This window comes from Hyla sarda, chromosome 8 (genome assembly GCF_029499605.1).
Source record: "Hyla sarda isolate aHylSar1 chromosome 8, aHylSar1.hap1, whole genome shotgun sequence".
Lineage (NCBI taxonomy): Eukaryota > Metazoa > Chordata > Amphibia > Anura > Hylidae > Hyla > Hyla sarda.
The window spans coordinates 37,625,818-37,653,764 of record NC_079196.1 but is presented as its reverse complement, the minus strand read 5'-3'; the positions used below and the strand labels follow the sequence as shown (position 1 = coordinate 37,653,764).

General features: G+C 43.7%; 1 long non-coding RNA gene across 4 annotated transcripts in view; it reads left to right on the top strand.

Annotated features, from left to right (window-relative positions):
- The window catches only part of LOC130285254 (uncharacterized), a 163,546-nt gene that overhangs the window by 48,654 nt on the left and 86,945 nt on the right, over positions 1-27,947 (top strand). The window contains exon 3 of one of the 4 annotated variants that reach the window (XR_008847311.1): positions 11,282-11,423. The exons of the other annotated variants lie outside the window; for them this stretch is intronic. This is a non-coding gene — a long non-coding RNA (uncharacterized LOC130285254). The remainder of the gene's footprint in view (positions 1-11,281; positions 11,424-27,947) is intronic. 4 annotated transcript variants of the gene reach the window in all.

The window sequence follows — 27,947 nt, the reverse complement described above, 5'->3', positions numbered from 1 at the left end:
AAACACAAAAGAGAAAAAGCACTTCAGCTCACCCCCACGGCCTGACCGCAACCCAGACTTCTGCAAGGCAACACATAAACAATGATGAAAGATATGGGATTGTCTAGCGCAGATCTCATGCAAAAATAGTATTTTAACATTAAAAGCCAAAAACAAGAGACATCTGTAACACGTTTCAGGTGCATTTGTTGCACCCTTAGTTGTACATGTATGACTAAGGGTACAGCAAACGCACCTGAAACGTGTTACAGATGTCTCCTGTTTTTGGCTTTTAATATTAAAGTACTATTTTTTCACAAGGTCTGCACTGGACAATCCCATATCTATAGCCAAATCTTGCTATATTGAGATAATTTCTTGAGACTGTCGGGTGGCAGTCCCTATTGGGTTGCAATACACCTTCATTTACTGATGTGGTGGCCCAGTGTAATCTGTATCAGCCTCTACTCTGGGACTAGTGGGGTTTGCGGAACAGTAAAGTGTGTATTTGAGGTTTTGAAGGCCAAGGTAACTGTGTTTTCTGTATCTTTCTAGATTTTTATTACATGTATACATCCATAGCGTCAAAGGGTTAATGTCTGCACGTTGCATTGCATTATTCTGTACAGCTGAACCAGAATCTAGTCAAAAGTAGGTCTCAAAGTCAATAAATGCAGGAACCAGTCCCAACTCCACCCCCTAGCCTTGAAATAGAGGTGGGCTTTGATTTTTCTAGTCAGGTCCATCAGGTGCACATGTCAGTTCCTCTGCTCCTGTCACATTCCTCTTTTCCTGTGGAAGCTGCAAGTCTGTGAGCGTAGATATATCTAATGTCAGGCATACCTGTAGGCCACACTGTCACTGGTCCTGTCATCAAGAGAGTTCAATCTGACCATAGCCGAAGTCCCCTTGGGAGCATTGATCCACTCCTTAGCATTTTACTTAAAGGGGCACTCCGGTGGAATTTTTTATTTTTTTATTTACTGTTCCGGAAAGTTAAACAAATTTGAAAATTACTTCTATTAAAAAAAATAAAAATCTTAACCCTTCCAGTACTTATCAGCTGTTGTATACTACAGAGGAAGTTATTTTCTTTTTGAATTTATTTTCAGTCTGACCACAGTGCTCTCTGCTGCCACCTCCGTCCATGTCAGGAACTGTCCAGAGTAGGATAGGTTTGCTATGGGGATTTTCTCCTGCTCTGGACAGTTCCTGACATTGACAGAGGTGTCAGCAGAGAGCACTGTGGTCAGGCAGAAAAAAGAAAAAAAAAAGACCTCCCTCTGTAGTATACAGCAGCTGATAACCTGGATATGCTTCTTAGAGTGTCGTTTCATGGTTTGTCACAAAAGTAAGTGGAGTGGAGTTCTACAGTCTCTGTTGCCACAGTATGTACATATGTGCTTGGCTTTATGCACTGTATGTAAACAATAACAGATCAGGTTCTAGCAATTTGTCATGAGAATGGTCCCTTCGATTTGACCATCTCCTTTGGACCACCTGGATCGTTGCACACCAAATCTAACAAGAAGAAAAGTTGCAAATATTGCAATTAAAATATAACATACACACACCAAACCTGACATATACTATTTAATAAATGTGCCCCAGTGGTTCATTTTCTTACATTGAATGTCTGCTGAAAACCACGTGTCTGCAACCTCTTGGGCAAGATGGTTGCCCCCATAATCATGGAAAGAAAAATAGAATAAAACAATAATGACAACCTTAACCGTTTAAGGACGTATGCATACACCCTGCATCCCGAGTCCTAAAGGATGTGGGGCGTATGCATACGCCCGTGGGAATTCCGGTCGCCGCTGCTAGCCGGTTGGGGACCAGAATGCCTGGTGAAATCATTCAGCAGACATCCCGGCACATCGCCGAGGGGGGTCCACAGACCCCCCATGTCGGTGATCGCAGAAAATCGCATGTCAATTCAGACATGCGATTTTCTGCTATTCTGGGCTGATCGGGTCTCTGGTGACCCAATCAACCGGGAAATAGGGACAGCCCTGATCATCCTGAGGGATAGGAGAGAGGTCGCAGTGCTGCGATCTCCTCCTATCCCCTGCCATTGGTCAGAACTGATTCTGACCAATGGCAGGGCAGGACAGTGGGTTGCCATGGAAACCCCCCATTCTGCCCAACCCTGGATGTCGAGGGGATTGTGGGAAGAAGATGAAGGCCGGTACCTGGAGGAGAAGATGCCGGGGGACCCCGGATCGTCGCTGGAGACTGCTGGATCCTGGCTCAGGTAGGGAAACTACGGTGGGGGGAAGTGATCTGTGGCAACCACTAGGAAGGCCAAACTGCAACTCCCAGCATACCATGCTGGGAGTTGTAGTTTTGCAACATCTGGAGGGTCACAGTTTGGAGACCACTGTTACAGGGGTGCCCAAATGGTAGCCCTCCAGATGTTGCCAAACTACAACTCTCAGCATGCCTAGACTGCCCAGGCATGCTGGGGGTTGTAGTTCTGTAACATCTTTCCCTTCAGATTTAGCAATTTTCATGAAATTTGTGAAAATTGCTGCTCTACTTTGAAGCCCTCTAATTTTTTCAAAAAGCAAAAATATGTCCATTTTATGATTCCAAGATAAAGTGGACATATTGTATTTGTGAATAAAAATAAAATGTATTTGGAATATCCATTTTCCTTACAAGTAGAGAGCTTCAAAGTTAGAAAAATGCAAAATTTTCAAAATTTTAAAAATTTTCGGATTTTTCACCAAAAATGGATGCAAGTAATGCCGAAAATTTTGCACCAAAATAAAGTAGAATATGTCACGAAAAAACAATCTCAGAATCAGAATATTCTGTAAAAGCGTTTTCGAGTTATTGCGTAAAGTGACGGTGGTCAGAATTGCGAAAAAGGGCTCAGTCCTTAAGGTGAAAAAGGGCTGCGTCCTTAAGGGGTTAAACAAAAAACAGAATAAACAAAAAAAATTGTGTCTTTCAACTGAATATTTCGCTAGTGAAATAAAACACGATAATGACGTATCCCCTTTAATGTTCTCTTTAACCCTTTCGCCTAAAATAGAAACTGCCTGGACGTCTCTGCGGTCCAAGGTGTTCGGTAGATATTTCTCACCGTTTCTTTTTTGTTGTGCAGTGGATTTGAATGCTGTCATAAAATAACCTGCCATCTTTTATATGTATCCCGGCACTACGTTTACCGTCTCCACACATAGCACTTTGCTTTTGATTTACGCAAACAACTGTAAATGTTTTATATATTTGTGTGGTAGTGAATGATATTAGACCATCAATCCACCGGGACTGCAAATCAGAAAAAAAAAGCTATTACATTTCAGGAGCTGTTAAATCCGATGTGCCCCCTGGCTGATTTAGTCAACTATATTTGCTGTTGGTAAAACCGTTGATGCCGCGAATACGACAGAGGCCCGGAGAGTGTTGGAGTGTAAATAGCACTACATGTCCCACACTTAATGCACAAGCCGGGATTACATTCACCTCTGATTAAAGCCCATTGCCTCAGAAAAAAATGGAATAAGTTAGGTCCCTACCTTCTGTCACTGCCTCTAGCATTGGCCCCACAGCAACCTGCCAACAGGCCGCGGTTCTGCTAGTTGTAAATTTTAATTGGTCGTCTGGGGAAAGTGCAAACCACTGACTAGAGATTAATCAGTAAATTAACCCAGACATAATACACATTTCCCCATGGGCCCCCAGTAGCTCCAGGCTGGGGAGGAATAGCTCCGGAGAGTGGGGAACTTATGTTAGGATGTTGTTATTGTTTCCCCTCCTAGATCGGAACATCTTTTCGGTGTCCTGATATTCCCTGTTGTGCGACCTTCCCGGTGACCTTGATTTGTATGACTGTTGCAAAGTGGCTTTTTTGGCTATACAGTACGATGTTGTACCAACCAGAGGCAGATGATGATAAATGAGGCTATTTCTCTGTAAATATATACTGTATGTTAATGATATGGTTATTATTATTATTATCATTGCTCTTTTTTCCATTTTATGCAAATCAGGGTATAAAATTATGCACAAAATTTTGCAACAAAATATGCTTGGAAAATAGCATAAAACGCACTTATTTAGTTTCGCATAAGTGACATGTCACTTTTTAGGATCATTAAATAAATAAATAAATAAATCAAACATGTGAACTAGTTTAGTTCTTTCCCACTAAACTAAACGCAATTCAATGGGAAAACAATTGCCAATATAGCATATCCTTCAAAATTCTACATTTAAACATAGCCTTTTTTGTTTCTAATCCGGTTGTTGGATTTTATACTTATGAAGTTTTTTCTTGTTAGCTTTCAGGTGATGCATCGGGGGGAATTTATCATTGGTTTTATACTGCTTTTTGGGCAGTAAATGATCACCAATTTTTGTGCAATTGGTGAAAAAGTTGCCAAATTTTTTGCACAACTCATTTAGCCTCACTCAAGAAAACAATTTAAGTGCCGTGTGGCATGGTTAGCTTATTTTTTTAAAAACTCAAATTTTTGTGCAATGTCATGCCCCCTGGACAACACTTAGAGATTTGTCTATATCTTAGTACTTTGCTATTTATGAAGAGCATGGACCTCTTTGATGTATGTGGGAGAAGTACGATTGGCGTACACTAAGGCAAATGGAGGGGGGGAGGGGGGTTGAAAAGAACTGGATTTACACAGACAGTTATAAATATAAATTGGGCTTTGTTTTCATTTTCATTTTTATTTCAGTAGTTCTATTTTTTTTTTTTAGCTTAGGGATATCGGGTGGACTTTTATTCTTTTTATGTTTTAACACTTTATTTGTTTATTCATTATTTATTTAAATAACATAACATAACATTGTGCCTCCCATGAGGCCTTTAAAGGGGTACTCCACCCCTAGACATCTTATCCCGCCGCTGGGAACCCCGTGATGACGGACAATACAGGGGCCAGAGTACCGTGATGTCACGGTCCCACCCCTTTGTAACATCATGGCCCACCCCCTCAATACAAGTCTATTGGAGGGGGCATGGCCACCATCACGCCCCCTCCCATAGACTTGCATTGAGGGGCGGGACCTTGACAACACGATACTCTGGCCCCTGTTTCGCCCATCATCAGGCATTGAGCGAAGTTCGCACCATGCAGCAGATGACAGGGGGTGCTGCAGGAGAGATCGTGGGGGTCCCCACCGGTGGGACCCCCGTGATCAGATATCTTATCCCCTATTCTTTGGATAGGGGATAAGATGTCTAGGGGTGGAGTACCCCTTTAAAGGAGTACTCCGCCCCTGGCATCTTATTCCCTATCCAAAGGATAGGGGATAAGATGTTAGATCGCCGCGGTCCTGCTGCTGGGGACCCCGGGGATCGCCACCATTACTGCACAGAGCGAGTTCCCTCTGTGCGTAATGACGGGTGATACAGGGGCTGGAGCAGCGTGACGTCATGGCTCCGCCCCTCATGACATCACGGAGCGTCCCCTTAATGCAAGTCTATGGCAGGGGGCATGACGACCGCCACGCCCCCTTCCCATAGACTTGTATTGACGGGGCGGGCCGTGACGTCATGAGGGGGGGAGCAGTGACGTAATGATGCTCCGGCCCCTGTATTGCCCGTCATTACGTGCAGAGCGATCTCGCTCTGCACAGTAATGATAGCGAGGTGCTGCAGCAGTGATCCCCGGGGTCCCCAGCAGCGGGACCCCTGCCATCTGACATCTTATCCCCTATCCTTTGGATAGGGGATAAGATGTCTAGGGGCGGAGTACCCCTTTAAAGACTTTTGAGGGTAATTTTAACATTCTAGTATTTATTACAGAACTGATCTGAGATGTATTACAGAACTGGTATGTGTTAGTTAAAGGGAAACTGACAGCAGTGTCATCTGTTCCAGATTAGAAATATGTAAATGAGGTCCTTTGGTGCACTGTGGGCATTCTCTAGCCCCTTTGTGTGCTTCTTGACCAGCTTGTTGCTAAACAATGCCCCCTTTATAAAAAATCATAAATCAGTTCTTATAGTTACCCGACACTCAAAAGAACAAAATCAGGAAGTGAACTGTATATAAGGTGATTTTTAAGCACCATCATATAGCAGGGACAGTAAGAATATATATTCCTTTTCTTTTCTCCTATGAGTCCAACCGTACCCTTGCAGAGTCACATATCGACCAGCAGGTTCAAGATAATGGATGGGTAAGGTTAGTGTTTTGTTGAGGTTCAGTGAACAGTATTAAAAATCAAATGATGCGAGAAAGCTCTACTGATTTGTAAATTACTTCTATTTAAAAATCTTAATCCTTCCAGTACTTATCAGCTACTGTATGCTCCAGAGGAAGTTGTGTAGTTCTTTTCTGTCTGACCACGGTGCTCTCTGTTGCCACCCCTGTCCATGTCAGGAACTGTCCAGAGCAGGGGTAAATATCTATAGCAAACCGCTCCTGCTCTGGACAGTTCCTGACATAGACAGAGGTGTCAGCAGAGAGCACTGTGGCCAGACTGGAAAGAACTTCACAAATTTCTCTGTAGTATACAGCAGCTGATAAGTACTGAAAGGGTTAAGATTTTTAAATAGAAGTAATTTATCTGTTTAACATTCTGGCACCAGTTGTTTTGAAAAAAAAAAATGTTTCCCACTGAAGTTCTCCTTTAATGTTAAAAGGATTATGGTGTGGTTCTGAGTTTGGCAATTTGTATGCTTCCAGTTAGGCCAGACTTGGGCGCAGCTAGGGGGAGGCCATCGTGACAGGGTTTGACAGGGTGTAAAAGATTAAGGGGAGAATTATGAAAAGGTAGGATGAGCTGGGGACATGGAGAGAGCAGAAGGAGGGGGAGCGGGGCTTGATGGGCTTGAGGGGCTCAAGGGAGGTGATTGGAGGAGGGGGTAAGGTCTGGGGGGGAAAGGGGGGGATAGATAAAGAAGTGGGGGCTGGGAGGGTCATTTGTGACTGACGTCTTGTACTGGAATAGTTGGGGCAGAGGTTTGGTCTGTTCCTGTTCCGGTATGACAGCGCGCTGCACAGTGCAAGGTGCCGTGTCCCACTACAGGTGTTTTCTATGGTTTGATGAAGCAATCACCTGAGCAATCACTGTGTTGTATGTAAATTGCTCTTTAAAGGAGTAATCCACTGGAAAAAAAAAATCTAAACCAACTAGTGCCAGAAAGTTAAATAGAATTAATGTAAATTACTTCTATTAAAAAATCTTAATCCTTCCAGTACTTATAAGCTGCTGTATGATCCACAGGAAGTTATTTTCATTCTGACCACAGTGCTCTCTGCTGACACCTCTGTCTATGTCAGGAACTGTCCAGAGTAGGAGCAAATACCCATAGAAAACCGCTCCTGCTGTGGACGGTTCCTGACATGGACAGAGGTGGCAGCAGTGAGCAGTGAGCATTTTACAACAATGTGAGGGGTCTACTCACTTATGTTAGAAAAGGACCCTTCAAACAGTCTTGACAGCAAACAAACAGAACCAAACAGGCAGGCGTCACAGTTCAGTAGTCTTGAGTTTATTGTAATTCACATTCAGTAATAAGTTCCACTTGCAGCATGGGCAATAACAGAAACTAAAACGTCCTTCACATCAGGTTCTTAATATAAACCTAAACTTCGGAGCTTCTCACCCAACACTTGGCTTGTTCAGTCTCAAAGTCAGTCTTTTTGGTGCAGTTTATTCAAGTATTCAACATACCACAGACAAGCTGATCTGCTTCAGAGCAACTCCGATCTGCTGCTCTGTCAGTGCTCACACACCTGTGAGATCAGGTGGGAGCGACTTTATCTCCAGAACCTTCAGTTACTCCCAAAACCCAGACCCAAACTCCAGGGTTATGTCAGTGAGACAAGAGGCCTGTGATACATACTTCCTAATCACCATTTTACCAGCTGCTTCCTTACAATACACAGTATATATATATATATATATATATATATATACACACATACCGTATATACTCGAGTATCAGTCGACCCGAATATAAGCCGAGGCCCCTAATTTCACCCCAAAAACCCAGGAAAAGTTATTGACTCGACTATAAGCCTAGGGTGGGAAGTACATCATCCCCCCCCCCATGTAATCATCCAGACCCCCGTCATCATCCCCCCTTCATCATCACCGCCTGTCAATCCCTTCATCAGTGGTCTTCAACCTGCGGACCTCCAGATGTTGCAAAACTACAACTCCTAGCATGCCTGGACAGCCATCGACTGCCCAGGCATGCTGGGAGTTGTAATTTTGAAATCTCTGGAGGTCAGCAGGTAGAAGACCACTGCTGCCTTCGTCATCATCCAGCCCCCCCCCCCCCCCCCCCTTTGTTTTGTACTCACCTCCCCTCGGCGGGAAGTTAGGGTGAGCTGGTCCGGGTCATCTATGCTGCAGGGACAGTCCGGTGGGGATGGTTAGTCATTGCGGGCTGTCCATTTTCACCAGGGGGCCCTCTTCTCCGCCCTTCGAGCCTGCCCCGGACTAGAGACGTTGCCTTGGCGACGACGCACAGGGACATTCATGTGCAACGTCCCTGTACGTCGTCGTCAAGGCTATGTCACTAGTCCAGGGGCGGGCCCGGAGCGGAGAAGAGGGCCCCCCGGTGAAAATGGACAGCCCGCAATGACTAACCATCCCCACCAGCTGGTCCCAGCATAGATAGCCCGGACCAGCTCACCCTAACTTCCCGCCGAGGGGAGGTGAGTACAAAACAAAAGTGGGGGGGGGGGGGGGGGGCTGACTGGTGACGAAGGCCGCAGTGGTCTTTAACCTGCGGACCTACAGAGGCTTCAAAACTACAACACCCAGCATGCCCAGACAGCCAATGGCTGTCTGGGCATGCTGGGAGTTGTAGTTTTGCAACATCTGGAGGTCCACAGGTTGAAGACCACTGAGAAGGGATTGAGAGGCGGAGAGTTCACTCGAGTATAAGCCGAGGGGGGCGTTTTCAGCACGAAAAATCATGCTGAAAACCTCAGCTTATACTCGAGTAAATACGGAATATATATATATATATATATATATATATATATATATATATACGCACACACACTATACAACTTGATGAAAGACTTACTGGGTCCCCACTGTTGGAATATGAGAAAGTTATGAATTTATGGCATTGACAGATTTATGAGCCTGCTGTATTGGAAGGCATTCCAATAAAAGAACAAATAAATGATGCTGGTGGCCGGCTATCACTTCTTTCCTATTTTTCTGTAATAACATGGCATAGCTGTCAGCTGTGGGAAAGTATTGTGAGAGCTGAACAGCTAAAGAAACCCATGAACCCGGCCTGATGTGAGACGGTCAATCATTTACCTGACAACTGAAAAGATGACATCAGGCTAACGTTACACCTACAAATATATACATTAACTAGATTTGCAGATCAATAGATGATGGATAGTAGTTAGATTAATATTAACCCCTTAAGGACTCAGGGTTTTTCCGTTTTTGCACTTTCGTTTTTTCCTCCTTACCTTTAAAAAATCATAACCCTTTCAATTTTCCACATAAAAATCCATATTATGGCTTATTTTTTGCGTCGCCAATTCTACTTTGCAGTGACATTAGTCATTTTACCCAAAAATGCACGGCGAAACGGAAAAAAAAATCATTGTGCGACAAAATCGAAAAAAAAACGCCATTTTGTAACTTTTGGGGGCTTCCGTTTCTACGCAGTGCATATTTCGGTAAAAATGACACCTTATCATTATTCTGTAGGTCCATACGGTTAAAATGATACCCTACTTATATAGGTTTGATTTTGTCGCACTTCTGGAAAAAATCATAACTACATGCAGGAAAATTTATACGTTTAAAAATGTCATCTTCTGACCCCTATAACTTTTTTATTTTTCCACATACGGGGCGGTATGAGGACTCATTTTTTGCGCCGTGATCTGAAGTTTTTATTGGTATGATTTTTGTTTTGATCTGACTTTTTGATCACTTTTTATTCATTTTTTAATGTTATAAAAAGTTACCAAAATACGCTTTTTTGGACTTTGGGATTTTTTTGCGCGTACGCCATTGACCGTACGGCTTAATTAATGATATATTTTTATAGTTCGGACATTTACGCACGCGGCGATACCACATATGTTTATTTTTATTTTTTTTTACACTGTTTTATTTTTCTTATGGGAAAAGGGGGGTGATTCAAACTTTTATTAGGGAAGGGGTTAAATGACCTTTATTAACACTTTTTTTTTACTTTTTTTTTGCAGTGTTATAGGTCCCATAGGGACCTATAACGCTGCACACACTGATCTTTCATCCTGATCACAGGCGTGTATTAACACGCCTGTGATCAGCATTATCGACGCTTGACTGCTCCTGCCTGGATCTCAGGCACGGAGCAGTCATTCGTCGATCGGACACCGAGGAGGCAGGTAAGAGCCCTCCCGGTGTCCGATCAGCTGTTCGGGACGCCGCGATTTCACCGCGGCGGTCCCGAACAGCCCGACTGAGCAGCCGGGATACTTTCAGTTTCACTTTAGAAGCGGCGGTCAGCTTTGACCGCCGCTTCTAAAGGGTTAATACCGCACATCGCCGCGATCGGCGATGTGTGGTATTAGCCGCGGGTCCCGGCCGTTGATTAGTGCCGGGACCCACGCGATATGATGCGGGATCGCTGCGCGATCCCGCTTCATATCGCGGGAGCCGGCGCAGGACGTAAATATACGTCCTGCGTCGTTAAGGGGTTAATAATTACATTAGAAATCAGATTAGTTATAAATATTCAGAATCAGTGCTAAATTGTGATCCCTATTATTCTATCACAACCCGTGTAATGTTTTTAAAGCGTACCTCTCATAGTGCAAAAAAAAATAAAAAAAGTGATATGTTTCTCAGGACCCAATCCTGATCATGTGCATATAATTTTTATGTGTCTCGGACCTATATATCCAGAGATATAAGCATTTATCTGCCGGTGAGTTACTTTTTCATTGTGCAGGCTGGAGGGGGCGTGTCAGTCTGTCTCCCTCACAGGAGCAAGCCTGGGCAGTCAGCCAATCAGTACTCTCTACTCTGTAACCCTTTCCTCTCTGGTTTTATGCTGTGTCGTGTTACACAGAGAAAGATACTTGGAGCTTGCCTGCAGTAATCAGAAGACATTATGGTGAATTCATAACAGGATAAAATTTATAAATATAAGAATAGATCTGTATAAAATTAGTGCAAGAGTTTTTTTTTTATAAAAGTACAGCATTTTTATGAATACATGTTCTATCTGTTTTATCTTTTCCTAGTAAAGCTGGATGCTAATCAGCATAGCTGTCACTATGTGTGCCATTCATCTTTCACAGACTCCTGAATGTCTGATAAACTTCTTTGTCATTCAGGAGTCCGAGAAAGCTTTGACTATTTCAAGAAAAGAGGGCCCCCCGGTGAAAATGGACAGCCCGCAATGACTAACCATGCCCACCGGCTGGTCCCAGCATAGATAGCCCGGACCAGCTCACCCTAACTTCCCGCCGAGGGGAGGTGAGTACAAAACAAAAGTGTGGGGGGCTGGATGATGACGAAGGCTGCAGTGGTCTTCAACCTGCGGACCTCCAGAGGTTTCAAAACTACAACACCCAGCATGCCCAGACAGCCAATGGCTGTCTGGGCATGCTGGGAGTTGTAGTTTTACAACATCTGGAGGTCCGCAGGTTGAAGACCACTGAGAAGGGATTGACAGGCGGAGAGTTCATTCGAGTATAAGCCGAGGGGGGCGTTTTCAGCACGAAAAATCATGCTGAAAAACTCATGCTGACTATTTCAGCATGCTGGGAGTTGTAGTTTAGTAACAACTGAAGCTGCAATGTTTGTAAATAACTGTATTAGAGCAGTGTTGCCTCCAACTGTTGTAAAACTACAGCTCCCAGCATGTTAATACATCCTTTATCTGTAGTTTTGCATACACAATAAAAATCTCCTATACTGGATACCGGTATGCTTTACGGCCGGTATCCGGTATGCTGTAAAATCTAGACTAGTCTGTCTGGCTAAAAGACAGGCGACCCCTAGTGGCAGCTATTTTGAGCTTGAATTTCAGGTTTGAATTTTTTTTTTTTTAACAGGTGTATATTGTGAAATGTCATATTATAATGAGTCCTGCAATATATCAAAAGTTTTTAACAATGACAGTGCCTCTTTAAGTCTACAAGCTTTATAATGGTCCCATGGAGTGGACTAAAACATTGCTTGCTGAGATATGATGAAATAAAAGGACTATAAAGATAAATGGATAGATAGATAGATAGATAGACAGATAGATAGATAGACTAGATGAAATTGCCCCAATCGCTAAAATAAAGAAGAATTGCCCCCTGAATTTGGGGTGACAGCACCAGCCTGGTGAATGTATTGTACAGCAACACTAGCGCCAATGCCTACAGTACTGCACTGCACTAGAAAGATGTAGCATGCCACAAATATGTATATATATATATTGTCAGGGACTGACCGGGGACAGGAAGAGTGAGTCCTAAACTGACCCTAAAACCGCTCTCCCGGCCTACTTGCCCATCCACCCTAAACAGTGGATTGAAAACTGGGCCCCGGTCCCTCCCTGAACTAAAGTGCAGGGGCCTAATAAAAACGCATACCACAAATTAATACCACAAACCAGAAACATAACAAGTCCCCATGGAACGGTAACAGGAATGCCAAGTTACAACACTGTTCACACTGAACTCAAGACAGGAATAGCAATCCCTCAGAACACCTCCAGTAGACAAGGAGTCCCCATGGAGCCGTAACAGGGATCCAACATAGGACACTGTTTACATTGGACACACAAACTGGACACTTCACTCCACTAACGCAGTAGCCATTAATAATAAATCCAAATAAACTACTGGTGACCGGCACACTCCACAGTGTGGTCAGAAGTTGACCCAGTAGGAAAACAGAAATATAAAACACAGAACTTCATATGAACGGATACAAGAGAATACACACTGTGAACAGACACAGCAAAAAGAACATACAAATCATAAAGCCGACTATTCAAACACAGATTAAAATCTACGATAAGCATGCCACCTAACAATGGCTAAAACCAGAAAATACAAAGTGCATGCTAAGACAGAGATAGTAGATTAAAAGCTCAAATAAAGAGTGTTTCACCAAGAGCTCCCAGCAGCATGCCCAGCATATTAACAAGTCAGGATGAAATGAAGTCAATCACCAGCCCAGAGGCTAGACTGGGCTGGCATGAAATAGACTCACCCTAGGAGCTATTGGCTAGCAAGCAAAAAGCTATTAACTATTCCCTGACCAGGGAACATTAAACTGTTCACACACAACCAAACCAATAGCTGTGTGTGAACACAGGCCAATACAGACATGACAGTTCCCTTTATAAAAGACACCTGTCCACAAAAGCAATCTATCAGATTCCAAACTCTCCACCATGGATAAGACCAAAGATCTGTCCATGAATGTCAGGGACAAGATTGTGACCTATACAAGGCTGGAATGGGCTACAAGACCATCACCAAACAGCTTGGTGAGAAGTTTACACAAATTGGTGCGATAATTCACAAATGGAGGAAATACAAAATATCAGTCAATCTTCCTTGGTCGGGGACTCCATGTAAGATCTCACCTTGTAAAATGTCAATGATCATGTGACTGGTGAGGAACCAGCCCAGAACTACACGGGAGGATGTTGTCAATAATCTTAAAGCAGCTGGGACCATAGTCACCATAAAAACACTTGGTAACATACTACACCGTGAAGGACTGAAATCCTGCAGTGTCCACAGTGTCCCCCTGCTCAAGAAAGCAAATGTACAAAAATGTTTGAAGTTTACCAATGAACATCTGAATGGGAGCCAATAATGTTGCTGATTGATAGAGGATCAAATACTTATTTCACTGAGTAAAATGCAAATCTTTTTTTATTCTTACTCTCATTGTTCAAATAAACCGACCCCTGCCTTACACATACAGTTCCATACTGAGCCATTGGAATCCCTCTCTTGGTAAGTTATCTGTTTAGTTGATCTTGTCACATCACTCAGTATTATAGCGTAAAACCTCCATAAGAAGACCACTGAAAATAGAGATCCAAAAAAGGTTTTCTATGGGAAGGGGGGAGGGGGGGAGGTCTGTGAAAGAAAATAGTAAAAAATCTGTGAATGAAATGTAATCTGGATAAGAGGTGGCCTTTTGGACAGGTTTCATTGCATTAAAAATTACTCAGCCGGTTTAGCACAAGAGGTTAAGGTCAGGGCAGGTTATTGATTGTGTTACCACACAGAGACTTAAGACATTTTGGGGACACTATTCCTTTTTAACCTGTGCTGTTCCTGTCAGAATTCACTAGATTTGCTCTCTATAGATTTTCAATGAGCGGTGACCGGCAGGTAATTAGCGACTAACACGTAGACTTGTAGTTACATTGACGTCCCTCCCTGCAGACCCACTTAGATTCCAAGACCCGCTACACCTGTATTAGCAGAGTGGACATCTATTGTATCCGCTATGGTAATGTCTTATATTTACAATAATTACTAAGGAATGTAAGGCCGCAGAGTATATGGATTAGTGTATAGAAGTCTGGTTTACGTGGCAGGAAATCCATGGGCTTTTCAGGTCCAATTGTTTAACACTTGGGACCTGCGGTTAATGAGAGTCGGCAGATCAGATGGAGAGCTGGATGTGACGTGCAGGAGCTAAAGCCTCAGGAAAGAAGAAAACTTCATAGTGCAAAAAAATCACTCCGGTCTCGAAGGACAGAATGACCCATGAGTGTATCAGAATGTTCAGTTTTGGAGGAGGGAGAATTGTGAATGCAGAGGGGCAGAATGAGTAACTAAACATTTTTTTAAAAGTTGAATATGTTTATTAAAGGGGTACTCTGATGCTCCAGCGTTCTGAACATTTCGAACATAGCCATGAATTGAGGGGGCATGGCTGTGATGTCATGACCACTGCCGCAGGAACCCGCCATTTGTTTAGAACATCAAGTGGTGCGGAAGATCACAGGGGCCCAAGCAGCGGGACCCCCTCGATCAAACATCTTATTCCCTATCCTTTGGATAGGGGATAAGATGTCTAGCAGTGGAGTACCCCTTTAAACAAGCACCATTTTTTTTTGCTTCTGTGTGTGTTTAATTACTGTAATCAGGTCATATGATCACTAGTCTAAGTTACTTTGTTTAATGTGTGTCAGTGAATGTCAGTCCTGGGTCGGCTGACTTTTTGGGAACAACAGGATCACATCATCACCTACGAGATCCTCTCATGCTAGCTCCCAACCCCCTCCCCTCCCAAATCTTTATGCTGATGCTGCTGTTTCTATAGGATTAGGGGGTATAGTAGTTATATACCTCCCCTGAGGCAGTGTTCAGACATCAAGTTTTTGTGGCATTTGTTTTTTATTTTTTCAGCAATTTTCCCAACATTCTGCCAAACAATTGTGATAGTTACCTCAATTATGTCAAATACATTAAAAAAATTAGCCACTTTTACCAGGGTTTAGGAAAATTGTGAAAAACTTGCCAAAATACAATAAGGATTAAAAAAGTTATTGCAGCCTAAATATTTCTCGGGAAAAAAGCACTTTGTATCAAAACTGCACGAAAGGTAAACCCAACTAAACCCACTTATGAATCTAATGAGTTGACCTGACTGAACTCCAGCACCAGCAGATTAATTGGATGAACAAATGCAGTGATCAAACACTACACCCTCAGCTGGAGGATTCATGGGAAATCTAGGCTGCATTAAATAATCATTCCAATGTGGAATTATAAACCAACAAGGAGCCTTCCTGTTGATATTCAGGAATCCTGTCCACACACCCACATATAGTAGCTAGCCAGCAAATGTCATAGAATTCAGAGGGTTCCCTAACCTTTCTCAAAAGCAGAAGCAGATTTTTTGCTTCTCTACAGGAAGTATTAGACCCCCCTTCTTTACATTCACTTCTGACATGAAGGTCATGGAGGTACACATTTTTAATTGAAAATAACTTTATAAGCAATCAGTCATCAAACATATACACAATTTACTGTGACACAGCGCAGGCTAACAAGCATCACACAATAAATGGTGCAATCACCATACATAGTGGTTGCACAACATACAGCACAGGTCTCTTACACTATACATCATACCACATGCTACAATAACATTCCTGCATATGTCCTAAACCAGAATCAAACAGCAAAGCCCTACAGACTGTGATAGAAATAATGGGGACTGGGAAATAAGGTGGTATAGGTCTTTAAGATAACAAAACTGTCTCAAAGAAAAGGTTTTGCCAAACACCAACTACAGTAGTTGAAACTCACAATAGTGAATGTCTCATGACTGACTATGAGGATTTTTTGGCAGTAGACACTGTAAAGGTCAGTGAACAACCAAATAATGTAATGCTCTGAATCTTTAATAAGGCTGATGCAGAAAAGTTATTTAAAATCAAACTAACTTTGTAGTCTGTTGCCATAGAGACACATATGTCTGCATATAGGTTGTACACACAAAACTTTATACTATCAGGACTATCAGCATAGTTATCATTTTAGCAACATTTAGGAGAAGTGATATCTAGAGATGACCTCCACTCACTTCTCCTCCTAATTACACACTGTCTTACCCCTCCCAGTCTAGCAGTCTTTGGGGAGGCAGGGCAGCATTTGATCCCCTTAGCGTCCTCCTGTACAAACAGGTTAACCTCTTAGGGCACAACAAACCATATAAGTGTCTTGACAATACATTGCAAGGTAATAATAACACATTTAAACCTGAGTAGTGGCCCGGAGCAGACATGCAAGGAAAGGAGACATCCACCTGAAAGGTCAAAAGACAGCTGTGTTCTGCTGTGGGACACCACAATTTACTAAGGCCAGGCAAGCCGTGCACAGGGCAGCGTGTGAGGGGGCCCACCGCACGACAAACAGTGAGCACACGATGAACAGTGAGCAGCCGCCACTGTTCACTATTCTAAAGCGGCAGTGGCGCATAATAGTGCAGCAGGCCGCCCCGGGTTTGACGTTGGACGTCACGCAAGTGATGTCCCTCCACAGACCAGCACAAGAGGACGTCAGGAGAAGAGAAGCTCTGCGCAGGCCAGGTAAGTGTGTCTGTTTGTGTGTGTGTGTCTGTGTGTGAGTGTTTGCGCATGAGTGTTTGTGTGTCTGTATGTCTGTGTGTGTGTTGGGGGGCTATGCTACCTAATATGGGGAATCTGCAACCTAATGAAGGGAATATATGCTACCTAATGTTGGGAAACTGCAACCTAATGTGGGGAATCTATGCTACCTAATGTGGGGAATATATGCTACCTAATGTGGGGAAACTGCCACCTAATGTAGGGAATATATGCTACCTAATGTTGGGAAACTGCTACCTAATGTGGGGAATCTATGCTACCTAATGTGGGGAAACTATGCTACATAATGTGAGGAAACTATGCAGAAACTATGCAGTCTGTATGTCTGTGTGTGTTGGGGGGCTATGCTACCTAATGTGGGGAATCTGCAACCTAATGAAGGGAATATATGCTACCTAATGTTGGGAAACTGCAACCTAATGTGGGGAATCTATGCTACCTAATGTGGGGAATCTATGCTACCTAATGTGGGGAAACTGCCACCTAATGTAGGGAATATATGCTACCTAATGTTGGGAAACTGCTACCTAATGTGGGGAATCTATGCTACCTAATGTGGGGAAACTATGCTACATAATGTGAGGAAACTATGCTACCTATTGTGAGGAAACTATGCTACCTAATGTGAGGAAACTATGCTATCTAATTTGGGGAAACTGATGCCTACCTAATGTGGGGAAACTGCTACCTAATGTGGGGAAAGTATGCTACCTAATGTGGGGAAACAGCTGCCTACCTAATGTGGGGAAACTGCTACGTAATGTGGGGAAACTGCTACCTAATGTGAGGAAACTATGCTACCTAATGTGGGGAAACTATGCTACCTAATGTGGGGGGCCTGAATGAACTGCAGAATATGGGGGACTTAGTAATGAACAACTGTTATTGGGGGGGGGGGTCCTCCTGAGCAACTGATATGGGAGAGGGGCCCCCCTGAGCAAGGCACATTCTTTGCACAGGGGCCCTATGCTGTCTGTGTCCGCCCCTGGCCAAGTGGGAGGGAAGGAGTCTGGATGGGGGGCTAGACATTGCCAGACAATGCCCCCCCCCCCCCCCCAAAAAAAAAAAAAAAAAAAAAAACATTCATTTTTATGGTTTACGTTAATACAGTCGCTTCTGCAAACCAGTATGCAAGATTATCTTCAAAAATCAGGATTACTTGCAAATATAAAATTACAAAGTTGATTGTATTGGTAAAAAAATAAATCTGTTGTAAAGGTATGCATAGCCTGCAGCGCCACCTACAGTTATACAGTGCCTGCCTAGCATATAGATCTGCATTATCAAGAACTTTAAGAATGTGTTCCCCCCACTAATATGCAAAATCCTTACAGAATCCACAGATATTTCAGCATCAATACATCTGGATTAGCTTTATTTCCTGGCAGATATCTCAGTATATATATTTTGAATTTCTTCCACGGATTGTCTAATGAGTCCATGGCGGATTTGGTTTTGCCATGTAAACATGATGAGAAGAACACTCTGGGGAGAATTTACTAAATATCTGCATTTTATGTGCCAGGCTATAGCCTGTAGGTTGGAATAAGTTGTGACTGATTTATTAAGAGGTTTATGCCCCATAAAGAAGCACTCCAATGTATTTAATCATTCATTTATTCATTCATTTATTTATTAGCACAAGCTATTATTAGAGAATAAATATAGAGGTTTTTGTGTATGCCTTTTGCTTACCTGTTTTCACTGATATGGCAGGCACTATTAAGGTAATATAGCACCATTTTTACCGCAATTTGGGACAATCGCAGAAAAAACATAAAACATTTTGACAAAAAGTGCAATGTGTGAACAATGCCTCAGGGGAGTTGTATAATTACTATATTTCATGATTCCATAATGATAGTAGATGGAGCTAGAAGGGGGGGGGGGGAACTGAGAGCTAGTAGGAGGGGATCTGGTGGATGATGATGTCATCCTGTAGTTCGCAGGAAGTCAGCTGCACCAGATCTGACATCCTACTCTGACACATTAAGCACTGGAAGGTTTAGATCAGTGGTCTCAAATTGTGGCCCTCCAGATGTTGCAAAACTTCCACTCCCAGCATGCCCGGACAACTGTTGGCTGTTTGGGCATGCTGGAAGTGAAGGTTTTGCAACATCTGGAGGGCCACAGTTTGAGACCTCTGGTTTAGTGAGTCTGACTGGTGATCATATGACCGGATTATTGTATAAAGAAACATATAGATGTGGCTGTGCTGGACTAAAAGAAATGGCGCTGTACAGGGATGTACAGGCACTTTAACCTCTTAAGGACGCATGGCTTACCTGGTCCCGCTCTCCTGCTATGACGCGGGCTCACAGCCTGATCCCGCATCACAGCCATCATCAGCCGCCAGGACCCATGTCTAATGCTGGACATCACCGATCGCGGTGATGCCCAGCATTAACCCCGTAGACGCAGCGATCAAAGTTGAATGCCACATCTAAAGTACAAGTAAAATGTTCCCAGCAGCTCAGTCGCGCTGTTCGGGACTGCAACAGCAAAATCGTGGAATCCCGAACAGCGAGAACGGGGAGGGTCCCTGTGCTATGCTATATCAGTATCACCCACACTGATTTGTCATACACGCTTGTAGTGTGGGTGATACTGATCAACATTATACTTACAGCATCCAGAACTGCCACGCCATTTCGCCGTTATTGCTCGTTTTCAGGGTATTAAAATTAGGTCCTTGTGGTATGGGCGGAGCTTGAACCCAATCTTCGGGCCCTCTGACATAATCTTCGGCTGTGCGGGTACTCCGCCCTGCTCATCCATATGCACAACCCCCTCCCTTCATGTGCGGCCATGCTACTGTATGGCACATGTGCCGCTCAGTAGCACGGCCGTGTGATCACGGAGGGGGTTATGCATATGGATGAGAAGGGCGGATTTTCCGTTCACAAATTCCGCTTCACAAATTCCAAAGTGTGAATTCGTGAACGGAAACCCATTCACTACACTATACATTTTAGCATGCGGAATTTCCGCCTGCAATTTCAAAGCGGAATTGTAGGCGGAAATTCCGTAGTCTGAACCTAGCCTAAGGGGTTAAGAAGTATGGACTCAATCCCCCTTTCTAGTCAACCTGTGCACATTCCTGGCGCTGTATGACTAGTGATAGTGTTTATGTCATGGGAAAAGGAAAATCAATTTGTTGATATCTGTGGATGTCCGTGTGCTGCAAATTGAAATCTAGGCTAGTTATAAACTTTCCTAAATTTCAGTTAAAATATACATTCTCTTCCATTAAGCCAAGCCAGTGCAGCAAGTGACACAAAAGTGGAATTTTTTTTGCGCAAAACTGACCTTTGCCACTTTTGTTATGGCAGAAAATCGGCGTACATGGTTTAGTGATTTTTTTCCACTAGCCGACACCAACTACTGATACTTTTTTTTTTTAATCATGTGACAGGATTTTTTTTTAAAAATTTTTTATGGAAAATGGGGGGTAGTTTTTATTAGAGGAAGGGTTTTTTTTATATAAAAAAAATATTTTATTTAAACTTTTGAAAAGGGGTGGTAATTCAAACTTTTATTAGGGAAGGGGTTAATTCACATTTATTATTATTATTATTTTTATACATTTTTTCACTATCTTTTTTATTAATGTGTAGATTGCATACACTGATCAATGCTATGCCATGGCATACCATTGATCAGTGTTAACGGCGCTCCTCTACTACTGCCTGCCATGGCTGGCTGCAGTATGGAAGCAATGATCAGACGGCATGGAGCACAGTAATGTACCTCCGGCCATCCTCTCAGCTGATCGGGACACTGCAATTTCATCACGGTGATCCCGATCAGCATCCCTGAGCTAATCGGCAGTTCATTTCAGTAATTCTGGCACGATCAACTTTGATTGTGGTATCTAAAGGGTTAACAACATGTTATGAGGCGCGCTGCATAGCACAGGGCACCTCCGTGATATTGTATCGGATTAGGTATTGGGAACATTGGTATCATCATGTCACCGTCAGGAGATCGTCCACATAGATCTATACAATTGTTTCTCTACAGCCCCAATATATACAAAATAAGAATTGCAATCTTGGCAGACGTCCTAATGAAAATGAAGCATTGTAGCAATAAATCATAAACATTAAAATATTCTGAAAAGGCAAAGCTTTCGGCTGTATGCCCCGGCAGCCATCTCTCTTTCATTAGCCGCACAATCAAGGCGCAGGAGTTTTAAAATGCAAATATCTTGGCTCATTTGTAGGTATTAATAAATGAATTAAATGCAGTTGTGCCATAGAATAATCCCCCATGGATATCCAATAACAGGGAGGTGTCTACTTACAATACAACCGCTGAAATCATTTGCTGCTGCTGCTGCGCTACAATGTAACAAGATATTACATAAACATTACAAAATCCTGCTGTAACAATCCGCTCCCGGAGGGGCCAATCTGTGACTATCTGATTATTTTCTAATTAATAATTAGAAGGCGAAGTCAGGCTGAGCAGGTTTATACAATTGTTACTGATAGATATATATGATTTATACTGATGTTCTGTAAGTAAGGAATGTAATAGGAGAATTTACCCAGGAAATGTTATTGTAATTCCTGGACTTTCTTTTTGTTTGAGACCCTTTAATAAAGGTTAAAATCTCTTGTATCTATCTATATCCCAATGTAAAAGTATTTAGACATGGAGCAAATGGCAACTTCTAGGTGTGCTGCTCCAAAGGCTCAGTGGATGTAAAAACTGCACAAAATAAATTGTATTGTGCTATAAAAGGGTTATTATCAAACATGTTTTAACCCTTGTAAATTACTTCCATTAATTTTTTTTTAAATCCTTTCAGTACTTACCAGCTGCTGTTATGATCCACAGGACGTTCTGCTTGACCACAGTGCTCTCTGCTGACACCTCTGTCCATTTTAGGAACTGTCCAGAGTAGGAGCAAATCCCAATAGCAAACCTCTCCTGCTGTGAACAGTTCCTGACATGGGCAGAGGTGTCAGCAGAGAGCACTTATGTCAGGGGAAAAGGAAATTTATTACATTTTCATTAATTGTGTTCCACAATGGGACAACTGCTTTGTGGGGATTTCTATTATTTAAAAGGGTACTCCGCACCTAGACAATTCTCTATCCGCGATCTCTCCTTCAGCCCCCTGAGTCATCAGCTCTCCAGAGCTAAGTTTGCTCTGTGGCTGATGACAGGGCCGGCGGTTCGTAATGTCATGGTTCCGCCCCTCATGACATCACACCCCGCCCCCTTAATGCAAGTCTATGGGAGAGGGCGTGGTAACAGTTAAGCCCCCTCCCATAGACTTGCATTAATGAGACGGGGTGTGACGTCATGGGGGGGTGGAGCCATGACATCATGAACCGCCAGTCCCTGTATCGTGAGTCATCAGCCATGGAGCAAACCTAGCTCCGGAGAGCTGATGACTCGGGGGGGCTGCAGGAGAGATCGTGGGGGTCCCCAGCAGCAGGACCCTTGCGATAAGACATCTTTTCCCCTATCCTTAGATAGGGGATAAGATGTCTAGGGGCGGAATACCCCTTTAAGGCATCAAATGAGCCCCTATTTCCCCTAGCTAGTATCACTTTTTGTTCCTTGTGTACTCTATGCCTTGACAAGTTATAGCTATGCATAATGTATTGAAATCACATTATCTATATCGCTCCTGAGTAATATTGGAAGGGTGTAACATTTGTTCATTATTCAAAACAAAGTAGAGAGTGTAATCAGCACCTGGGTGTGATGTAGTGCACCTGAGTCTCCACGGTTTCTCAGTATAACACAATCCATTACAAACTGCACTCCACAAGAAAAAAATAAGTGTTCAAATTCAATCACTTTACTTCAGCCGTATGTTTCATACAAAACTGGTATTACGGACATAGTGTGATAGAACACATTATATTCACCCAGTGCTCGTCGCTGATGAGGTCTACGGCATTACTTCCAACTCCAGCCGGAGCTCCATATGAAAATGTCCATGATAGCCGTACCGCCTGCTTTCTTTCCGAACAGCGGATAACAGCTCACCCGGAGGTGAGAAGACCAGGTGACATTTCAGGATCTCTCCCTTTTTCAAGCCCTTGAGAAAGGGAGAGATCCTGAAACATCGCCTGGTCTTCTCACCTCAAGTCCAGCGGATCTTCAAGGTGTGTTGGCATGGGCATGTCAAGGTATGCACCACCAGCTGATACAGGTCCTGCTCCAGGTCTACCTGCTGCTGATGAGTTGCTTTACTATGCGGGTGAAGAAAGCTACTGTAGGCTTCTGCTGATGGAGCTGGTACTGCTCCTTCCACCCCACCCCTCCCCTCCCCAGCAGCCATGGCAGTGGAAGGTGAGCGCAGAAGGCTCCCCAAGTCAGACCTGCGAGAGGGTGGACAATGGCATCGGCCAACTGATTACATAGGATGTCTCTGTAGTAGGTCAGTTTGTCCTCCCTCTCAGTGGGGTTAAAAAAGGCCCCATTTTGTGGCGGTAGCAAGGGTCCAATAAGGTGGAGAGCCAGAAGTCATCCCGCTGCTGAATGCTGACAATTCGGTGGTCACAATGCAAGCAAATGAGCATGCATCGTGCCATTTGTGCAAGTGACTCAGAGAGACTCCCTGCCTCCTGCTCCACTGCATACTGCTTCGGTGTGTCTGGGTCCTCTGTCTTGCCTTCCTCATAACCCATTTAGCTCCTCTAGATGCTCCTGCTCTTCCTCTCCTGTCATAGGAATAGAAAAACTGCCCATTTCGCAAAACCGTAATTGTGCTCCACTGTGCCCCTCCCCCTCCTCCTCCAGTTCAGCCCCCACAGGGCTCATGTGGCCTTAAGATGTAGGTGCCACGTCTCCATTGCCCGGACCAGCCATAGTTTCTAACACATGTTGTAGGAAATGAAGCAGGGGAATGACGTCGTTCATCCCATAATCCTGGCAACTGACTAATAATGTGGCTTCTACAAAGGGCCTGAGCAAACGGCAGGTGTCACATATGAGCTGCCACTGATTGACATAGAAGTTACACAGGGGAGTACCTATATCAGCTTGGATCATCAAGAAATCAGTGATGGCTTTTCTCTATTCGTATAGTCGGTCCAACACATGAAGGGTGGAATTCCAACGTGTGGAAACATTGCAAATTAGACTATGTTGGGGGATACCGTTCTGACACTGCAGCTCAAGGAGGGTGTGCTTGGCGGTGTACGAGCTAAAGTGCATGCAACATTTCCTTCCCATTGTTAAGATGTCTTGCAGATGGGGGGAACACTTCAGGAACCGCTTGACAACCAGATTGAACACGTGTGCCATGCAGGGTACATGGCTAAGCGTTCCTTGTCGCAGTGCAGACAAAATGTTCTTACCGTTGTCAGTCACCATGGTACCATTTCCAGTTTTCGTGGAGTTAGCCATGCTCCGATTTCTTTATGAATTACTTTTAGCAGTTCCTCCCCTGTGTGACTCCGTTCACCAAGGCAAACCATGTGAAGAACAGCGTAACACTGCCGTGCCCTGCACAAATGGTATGCTGAAGGGGCACTGAGACTTGTCTGTGCAGTGGAGGCTGAGGACACAGTGAAGGATGAGGAGGCGGAGTCACACACTGTCACAGAACCAACGGCCTGAGCGCGTGGAGGAGGAAGCAGCGTGACCTGTCCAAGTTGGTGTTGTGCCTGTGCAGGAATCACATTCACCCAGTGGGTTGTAAAGGACAAGAATTGACCCTGACCAAAGTTACAGCTCCAGATGTCAGCGTTGCCGTGCACTTTTGAACACACCGACAGGCTCAAGGACTGTGTTAATCAATCGATGATGGCAGATGGGTTGCTGGTCAATACACGACCTCTAGTTGATAGCTGGAGATCAGGCCTCTCGCAGCAACTCCTGCTGCCACTCGCCCTTAGTCTGCTGTGACCTCTGCCTGTGCCTGATGAATTTAGGCCTCTGCCACCCCTCTGTGCATATCCTGGCACTTCTCTGCCTGACATACTTAGTGCGTATATGAGGGGAGTACAATAAGTTTCATTACGCTTAAACAGTATTTGCCTAGAACACTAGCAGGTGTGTACTTTTGGCTGTGCTTTCACAGTATCTAGGCCCTTGACAGATTAACAGGTACAAAATAGTGCACTACTTAGATATAGGTATGTGGTATGCACTTATGAGGGCAGAAAAATGTTCTACAGTACGCTTAAAACAGTATAAAGTGGGGGTACACTTTCCTCAAGTCTGGGCTTGATTTTCACCAATAAATGGGTGTATATAAAATATATGTTAAAAATGATGTAGATCCAGGGAATTAATTTAAAACAATTTATTATTACAATGATAGTGCTTGTGTTGTCCTTTGTAGGGCCCTTAGATCGGACTCACCACGATAGTGAATGTATAAAATATTCATACAATGAAATAAAATAGACATATAATATACAGGGCAAAAAAGTGCTGGTATCCCAGTGTGACAAATAGTCTGTAGCGCTTATAGTTGTATGCACAGAGATTGTGCCTTGTATGGTTGGAGTAGCAATGTCTCTGTATAGCTCGTATCTGGTCAGGATACTGCATGCGGCAGCGTGTTGGTAAGGGGTTAAAATCAATGCGCTCTGCGGTGCTGGGGTTTTCTTGTGTGTATCCCACTCTACCCTGGAGGCACAGGGATAGAGATTGTAGAGTGGGATATAGATAGTTTCTTAATTGTAATCTTGTGGGTGCATGAGGCTGCGCTCTGCAGCGCTAGAGGCCCCTCAAATGTGGACCTCTCTACCCCGGCAGCACAGGGAAAGTTTTGAGTGGATTTGGGGATTTGGCACACTGTGCCTCTTACCAGCAATGTCCTGGAGCCTGGTTGGCGGAAAAAGACTTTCGCCGGGGAGACGTCCGCTGGAAGGCAGGATGCGTACAACCCCAGAAGTGTGCTCCGGTAAATTTCTTGCGATCCGGTGAATGATGGTAAAGATCGTCGAGTTTGCCAATACTATGTATAAATATATCAGGGGACAGTACAAAGATCTCTCCCATGATCTATTTATACCCAGGACTGTATCTATAACAAGGGGGCATCGGAACCATTGTATGTTGAATACATATCTCTATGGGAAACTGCTAATTGGTTCTGGGATGACCATTTATGTGGAGTGTATGGGGAGTGTTTAACAAACCAGGGTGCCTCCAGCTGTTGCACAACTACAACTCCCAGAATGCATGTACAGCCATTGACTGTCTGGGCATGCTGAGAGTTATAGTTTTGCAACAGCTGGAGGCACACTGATAGGGAAACATTGATGTATGGGGTGTATAGTGTGTGTATGTATTGTATGTGATGTGTGACATTGCATACAGTACTGTACAGTTCTTTAAATACCTTCAGGGGGGACAGAATGTCCTCCATTATGATCCTGCCGACTACAGCTCTATAGGAAAGGAAGGGGAGGGCAGCCAGCAGCTCATTGGATGCCTGCAGCAAGATGCTGCAGGCTATTGGCTATGGCTGCACTGGGGGGGGGGGGCGGGGCTTACACGGAGCTCACAGTGGAAGCCTGTATGAGTTAGCAGGACAGCATATGAGTAACAGGAGGCAGAACGGGGCACATTAAACAACTATCTTTCAGTTGCTGAAGTTGTCAGCGCTGTCAGATAGCTGTTTGTACAATGGCCCCAACACACAGCAGCATCATATGTCGATGCTGCCTTCAACATACGATTCTGTTTGTGTTGGGATCTCCTGACGTTTGTGTTGTGGTAATGGTGTGGGCAATAATGGTTGTCTCTGTGGATAGTAGTCACGTGTTCTGTTGTGTGCATCTGTTCTGGCGTATTGATTGTTATTGGGTGGTTTGCTGGTGTAGTGATGTGGTGGCCAATAGGGGTTGTGTGGACTGTGATTGTGTGGGCTGTGATAATTGTGGTATTGTTGTAGCCTGTGTCTCCAGTTGTGAGATTGCTGGTAGTGTTGGGTTCTTCTTGGTGTCTTTGATGTATAGTGTGAGGTGTGGTGGTGTCTCTGTTAGGGGTTGATTGGAAGTTGGTCTATTGTATGTAATTCTATTTTCAATTTGTGTGTATTGGTTGTCCTCGGAAAATTTATGTTGGGGGGTCTTATTAAGATAATCTCTCCCAAATTTTCTGGATTTCCTATCTATTATGTATTTTTCTACTATGTCTAGTTTTTTGCAAAGGCATTCCTCGCTTAAAGAAGTAGTGGAGTAAAACACCAGCCGGTGATTATTTTTGCCTGGCCTTTCACAGTATCTAGGCCCTTGACAGATTAACAGGTACAAAATAGTACACCACTTAGATGTACGTATATGGTATGCACTTATTAGGGCAGAAAAATGCACTACAGTATGCTTAAAAAACATATTTCTGCACAACACCAGCAGTACACAACAGTGCTGCAGCACACAGTCGCTGTGTACTAAACCCAAAATTGCACTCTCTCACAGACTATTAGGAATGGACTGCTAGGTGTGTATTATGACATCTACAGACTAGTATAACCAGTAGACCATTTGTTGTAGAACAAAGAGGGCAGAAAAATGTGCTTCAGTATGCTTAAAATAGTATTGGAGTAAAACATCAGCTGATTATGACTTTTGCATGGCCTTTCACAGTATCTAGGCCCTTGATGAATTAAAAGGTACAAAATACAGTAGTACACTACTTACATGTAGGAATGTGGTACGCACTTATGAGGGCAGAAAAATGCGCTACAGTATGCTTAAAAAATATATTGGAGTAAAACACCAGCTGGTGATTACTTTTGCCTGGCCTTTCACAGTATCTAGGTCCTTGACAGATTAACAGATACAAAATAGTACATCACTTAGATGTACGTATGTGGTATGCACTTATGAGGGCGGAAAAATACGCTACAGTACGCTTAAAGTAGTAGTGGAGTAAAACAACAGCCGGTAATTACTTTAGCCTGGCCT